Genomic DNA, 7,362 nt, shown 5'->3' with positions numbered 1-7,362 from the left:
GGCTCAGTGATGTGGGAAGTGTCCAGGAAAAGGATGAAACTATGAACCTAAACACTGGTATGTGCAGGTGCTAAGAAAATTCTGTCTCATGGTGTGTGTGTTGGTTAGGGAGAATAAAATATAAGTAATCACAGAGAACTAAAGGATATAATAATTAAAATTAAAAATTTACAGTTGAGGAACTCAACTATAAATTCAATAAACCAAAGAGCCAAATCAATAATTTGGAAAACAGGGAAAAGAAAGCATTAAATAAAAGACTAACAAAGAAAAAAGTACACAATTTAAAAAGATAAAAACATAAAATGATGAAACTATGCCTGCCCAGTGGGGCCCGACTGTGAAAAATTGTGAGTGCTGCCTGATTGTGTGTCTGTCTACTATCCTGTTGTATGAACCTCTTGGGAGTGGGCCGAAAAGAGGCTCCAGCAGAGCATGGCCACTCTGCTTTGCTACGCAGCCGTGCGCTCTTTCTAAGAAAAGAGCACCATTGCAACAAGAAGAAAAAATCACGCCAAGAACTGTGCTGGATCACTGAAGCCCAGCATTTCTCTCCGGACTGTCTTCTCTGCTGTGTGCTTGGGCCTAAGATTTGATCCTGTGTGAGGCTTCATCCCCAGAGGACTCCCCTCCCTTGGAGGCAAGTCGACCCATCTAGAAAGGGCGGAGCAAGAGGAGTGTGCTGCCTGCATCATTTAGCCAATGAATACCACCACAACACGTAGAAAAACCCACAATACAAGTGTGACAATGGGGAAACAACGCAGGCCAGCATCAGACATAGAGAATGAAGATGACAATTCTAATGACCAGATAATGACCAACCAACTAATCAACCTCTAAGATAAGGACTTTGACTAGCAATATGGAAGATGCTCAACGAACTCAAAGAAACCATGGATCGAGTTGAACAGAACACTAATAAGAACCAAGAAAATATGAAGACAGAAATCACAAAACTCCAAACTGAAATAACATGTCAACTAACAGGACTGAAAAAGTCAGTAAACGAAGTGAATGACAAAATGGATAAGCTCTGGGACAGGGTATCAGAAGCTGAGAATAGACTTGGTGCTGTGGAAGATGAGATACATAACAATTCCATACAGCAGGAGAGATTGGAAAAAAACCTTAAAGCAAATGAAAAGACAATGGAAAAAATAGCCAAAGAATGGGAACAGGTGAAAATAGAAGTCTATGATAAGCTCAACAGAAACAACTTAAGAATCATTGGAGTCCCAGAGACCAGGAAGAAAATTTCCAGGAAGAATCAACGATCAAGAACATCATTAAAGAGAAACTTCCAGAGCTAAAGAATATATGTGATCAAATCCTGCATGCTCGAAGAGTACCAACCAAAAGAGACCCCAGAAAAAGTGCCCCAAGACACATCCTAGTCACAATAACGAATCCCACAGATAGAAACAGAATTCTGAAAACAGCAAGATCAAAAGGGGAAATTATGTTCAAGCAAGCATCTTTGAGATTTACAGCAGACCTGTCACCAGAAACACTCAAGGCCAGAAAGCAGTGGTGGGATATTCTGACAAGACTGAATGAAATGAATGCTTCACCTAGAATACTGTACCCAGCAAAACTCGCTTTCTGGTTTGATGGAAGATTACATGGTTTCACAGTCAAAAAACAGCTCAGAAACTTTACAGACTCAAAACCAGTCTTAAGAGAAAAACTGAAAGACCTAATTTAAGACAAGACTAACCAAAAAACACACCAAATTTCGATATAAAGATGGCATTAAATCCCAGGACAATTCTCTCAATGTCAATGGACTAAATGCACCACTTAAGAGACACAGAGTGGCTAAATGGATCAAAAAACTCAATCCAACCTTCTGCTGCCTACAAGAAACGCACCTGAATAGTCAGAACAAACATAGACTCAAAATAAAAGGCTAGAGAAAAATTATCCAAGCAAACAACACCCATAAAAAAGCTGGAGTGGTCATACTAATATCAGATAATGCAAACTTTATACTCAGGAAGGTTGTAAGGAACAAAGATGGACATTTTATATTAATCAAAGGGTATGTAGAGCAGGAAGAAATAGCTCTCCTAAACATATATGCACCGAATGAGGGGCCAGCAAAATATTTAATACAATTGTTGACAAATCTGAAAAATAATATCAATAACAACACAATAATTGTGGGGATCTCAACACGGCTTTGTCAAAACTGGATAGGTCAACCAGACTGAAACCCAAAAAGAATATACTAGACCTGAGGAGAGAAATGGAAGAAAGAGGCCTAGTGGATATATATAAGACACTCCATTCCCAGAAACCTGGGTACACATTCTTCTCCAATGTACATGGGACATTCTCCAGATAGACTACATGCTGGCACATAAAACATACCTTCATAATATCAAGCGGATAGAAATTTTGCAGACTACCTTCGCTGACCACAGGCTCTGAAATTATTTGTGAATTCTAAAGGGACTCAGAAGAAAAACTTTAACACCTGGAAGTTAAACCACCTCATAGTGAAAAACCAGTGGGTCAGAGATGAAGTCAAGGAGGAAATCAAAAGGTTCCTGGAAACAAATGACACTAAAGACACAAACTATCAGAACTTATGGGACACAACAAAAGCAGTACTGAGAGGAAAATTTATAGCTTTGCAAGCACACATCAGGAAGGAAGAAGGAGCTTACCTGAGTAGCTTAATGACACAGCTAATAGAACTAGAAAGTGCTCAACAAAAGGACCCAAAAATAGGGAGACAGAAGGAAATAACAAAGCTGAGAGCTGAAATCAACGAAGTGGAAACCCAAAAAACAATCTGAAAGATCACATAAGCAGAAGTTGGTTCTTTGAAAAAATAAACAAGGTTGATAGACCACTGGCAAACCTTACAAAGAAAGAGAGAGAGAAACTTGATAACTTGTATTAGGAATGAAAAAGGAGAGATCACTACTGATATGACAGAGATTCAAAGGGTAATCAGAAACTACTTTGAGAAACTCTATGCCACTAAAAATGAGAACCTGGAAGAAATGGATAAATTCTTGGACTCTTATAATCTTCCACGGTTGAAGGAAGAGGATGTAGCATATCTAAACACCCCCATCACCATTGATGAAATTAAAATGGTAATCAAATGTCTGCCCAAAAAATAAAGCCCAGGCCCAGATGGATTCACTAATGAATTCTTTCAAACTTTCCAAGAGGAACTACTACCAATCCTGGCAAGACTCTTTCATGAAATTGAACAAACGAAAACACTTCCAAATAGCTTTTATGAAGCCAACATCACCTTGATACCTAAACCAGACAGAGATGCTACCAAAAAAGAAAATTACAGACCAATATCGCTGATGAATGCAGATGCAAAGATCCTCAACAAAATCCTGGCAAATAGGATTCAATGCCTCATTAAGAAGATCATCCACTATGATCAAGTCGGTTTCATCCCAGGAATGCAAGGATGGTTTAACATCCGTAAATCTATCAACATAATACACAACATCAACAACAAGAAATATAAAAACCACATGATCATATCAATAGATGTAGAGAAAGTATTTGATAAGGTCCAACACCCATTCTTGATCAAAACTCTCAGCAAGATGGGAATGGAAGGAACCTTTCTAAATCTAGTTGAAGCCATCTACCACAAGCCAGTGGCAAATATTATCCTCAATGGAGAAAAACTAAAAGCCTTTCCTCTGAATTCTGGCACAAGACAAGGCTGTCCTCTCTCACCACTCCTATTCAACATAGCACTGGAAGTACTTGCTATAGCGATTAGGCAAGAAAAAGATATCAAGGGAATCCAGATAGGAAAGGAAGAAGTCAAGCTCTCACTGTTTGCAGATGACATGATACTCTACTTAGAAAAACCAAAAAGCTTCTAGAAACAATAGACTCATATAGCAAGGTGGCAGGTCACAAAATTAACACACAAAAATCAATGGCCTTTCTATACACCAATAGTAATAAGGAAGAAATGGACATTAAGAAAACAACCCCATTCACAATAGTGCCACACAAACTCAAATATCTTGGAATCAACTTGACTAAAAATGTGAAGGACCTATACAAAGAAAACTATAAAACTCTGCTCCAAGAAATAAGAGAGGACACACAGAAATGGATACACATACCCTGCTCATGGATTGGCAGGATTAACATCATCAAAATGTCAATACTCCCCAAGGCATTATACAGATTTAATGCGATCCCTCTAAAGATACCCAGGACATTCTTCAAAGAAGTGGATCAGGCACTTTTGAAAATCGTTTGGAACAATAAACACCCTAGAATAGCTAAAGCAATCATTGGGAAAAAGAATATGGGAGGAATTACTTTCCCCAACTTTAAACTTTACTATAAAGCAATAGTTATCAAAACAGTATGGTATTGGAATAAGGACAGGCCCTCAGATCAGTGGAATAGGCTTGAATACTCAGAAAATGTTCTCCAGACATACAATCACCTAATTTTTGATAAAGGAGCAGGAAATCCTAAATGGAGCAGGGAAAGCCTCTTCAACAAGTGGTGTTGGCACAACTGGCTAGCCACTTTCTAAAAATTGAACTAGACCCCCAGTTAAATAAAGTTATCTTTAAAGAGGAACAGAATTCTCCAAACAAGTGAAAGCAAAAATAAATAAATCGGACTATATTAAGCTGAGAAGTTTCTGCACCTCAAAGGAAATAGTGCCCAGAATACAAGAGCCACCCACTGAGTGGGAGAAACTATTCACCCAATACCCATCAGATAAGGGATTAATATCCAAAATATATAAGGCACTGACACAACTTTACAAGAAAAGAATCATCTAATCCCATCAAAAAATGGGGAGAAGAAATGAACAGACACTTGACAAAAAAGAAATACAAATGGCTAAAAGGCACATGAAAAAATTCTCCACATCACTAATCATCAGGGAGATGCAAATCAAAACAACTGTGAGGTACTATCTCATGCCACAGAGATTGGCACACATCAGAAAGAATGAGAACAAGCAGTGTTGGCGGGGATGTGGAGAAAAAGGAACTCTTATTCACTGCTGGTGGAAATGCCGTCTGATCCAACCTTTGTGGAAAGCCATATGGAGATTTCTCCAAAAGCTGGAAGTTGAGCTCCCATACGATCCAGCTATACCATGGATATATCCTAGGAACACAAAAATACAATACAAAAATCCCTTTCTCACACCTATATTCATTGCAGCGTTGTTTACAATAGCCAGACTCTGGAAACAGCCTAGATGCCCCTCAATAGATGAATGGTTAAAGACACTATGGTACTTATACACAATGGAATATTATGCAGCCATCAGAAGAGATGAAGTCATGAAATTTTCCTGTACGTGGATGTATACGGAATCTATTATGCTGAGTGAAATAAGTCAGAGGGAGAGAGATACCCTCATCTATGGGTTTTGAGAAAAATGAAAAACATTTGTGTAATGATTCTCAGAGAAAAATAGAGGAGGACTGAAGGGTCCAGCTCCTGACATGAAGCTCACCACAGGGATTGTTTAGTGCAGTCACAGAAAAATTACACTGAGAACTATCATAACAAAATGTGACTGAATGAAGGAAGTAGAAAGCCTATCTAGAGTACAGGCCGGTGTGGGGTGGGGAGGAAGGACACTTGGGATATTGGTCATGGGAATGTTGCACTGGTGAAGAATGTGTGTGTGTGTGTGTGTGTGTGTGTGTGTGTGTGTGTGTGTGTGTGTGTAAATCAAACAAAGAAAAGAAAAGATAAGGCCTCCCAGTTCTTACCACAGGCTGTGTTCTTTACACTGACTGTATAGAAAGAGGAGGTACAGTAAATGCACCCCATATACACCTCAACCCAGGCTCTTTGCCTGGACTGTATTGTGAATTGGGGGACAAAAAAATAAAGTCAGCATCAGGGATATTCAATGTCTGACCCCTGAGCTCAGTAACATGAGCATTCAAATTAAGACCCACAAACCCAAGCAAACCAAAACCAAATCTTAAGGCCTAGAGATTTGGCTTATTAGCAGAGCTCTTACTTTCAGAAATAGGTTGAAAGATAAATCTCTGTCACAACTATAAATACTCAGAGAAACCTGGTGGCACTACTATCCAAAATCCTGAGCAACACAACAAAGAATATTATCTCTGGCACATCACAACAAGGTATGTAAAAGCACCATAGCTAAAATGTGCAATTCTCAGTATATACAGCAGTCAAATGTGCAAATACCATGGGGGTTGTGAGAGCCCCATTCATCACAGAACAATAAAGGAAAGAGGAAAAGTAAATAAAAAAGTTGAAAAATAAGAACCGCTTTTTACTGTCTCCTGGAGACACAATTTAACTCCAAAGATGCACAATCTCAAAGTAAAGGATTGGAAAACAATTCCACAAGCAAATGGTGATTAAAAAAAAAAAGTAGTGGCAGCTGTTACTTGCATCAGATAAAATAGACTTCCAGCCAAAAAGTAAGAAGCTAATGAAAGGGATGTTCTGTGTGCTCTGAAGGAGATGCAGAGAGTCATACAAAAAGTTGAGGAACTGGGGCCAGCGAGGTGGCACTAGAGGTAAGGTGTCTGCCTTGCAAGCGCTAGCCAAGGAAGGACCGAGGTTCGATTCCCCGGGGTCCCATATGCTCCCCCCAAGCCAGGGGCAATTCCTGAACGCTTAGCCAGGAGTTACCATGAGCATCAAATGGATGTGGCCCCAAACCCCCCAAAAAATAAATAAATAAGCAAGGTAAACATATATAATGATCAAGATATCAATTAAGAAGACATAATATATATCAAATAAAGGAGAATCGAGATATATAAAGTAATTATTAGTAGATCAAAAAGAGGAAAGACTAAGGCATGAGCATAAGTACAGCAGATAAGACACTTGTCTTGCATGCAGCCATCCAGACTTGATCTCCAACATAATCTCAAGCCTGACAAGAATGATCTCTAAGTACAAAGTTATGAGTAAGCCTTGAGCACAATTAGCCCCCACCTCCCAAGAGAGCATTGACAGCAATATTCAGTAATAGTGGATTAATTTCAACACCCAATTACATCATCACACCACTTGTAACCATGGAGAAGAAAATTAGCAAGACAATAACAGCCTTCAACAAGTAATTGGGCTAAATAGTAATTAGGCTAAATGATCATATGGGCTAAATAGATATTTAGGGAACATTTAATGCCCTGAGAAAGACTGAATACATATTTTTCTCAGTGCACATAATATATTATCAAGGAGAGATTTGCATGATTTTCTAAATTTTTTAAATTTTATTTTTAAAATACCTTTATGCACCATGATTACAATATGTTTGTAGTTGAGTTTCAGTTATAAAAAAAGAAAACCCCCACTTCACCAGTGCAACATTCCACC

General features: G+C 38.7%; 1 non-coding gene across 1 annotated transcript; it reads left to right on the top strand.

The window, feature by feature from the left end:
* Positions 1-5,742: 5,742 nt before the first annotated feature.
* Positions 5,743-5,875, top strand: LOC126031029 (small nucleolar RNA SNORA51). The gene has a single exon (XR_007503222.1). It is a non-coding gene; the product is annotated as a small nucleolar RNA SNORA51 (small nucleolar RNA).
* Positions 5,876-7,362: the final 1,487 nt, after the last annotated feature.

Source organism: Suncus etruscus, chromosome 1 (assembly GCF_024139225.1).
Source record: "Suncus etruscus isolate mSunEtr1 chromosome 1, mSunEtr1.pri.cur, whole genome shotgun sequence".
NCBI lineage: Eukaryota > Metazoa > Chordata > Mammalia > Eulipotyphla > Soricidae > Suncus > Suncus etruscus.
Note: the sequence above shows the minus strand (reverse complement) of the source record. Positions and strands in the feature narration are given on the sequence as shown.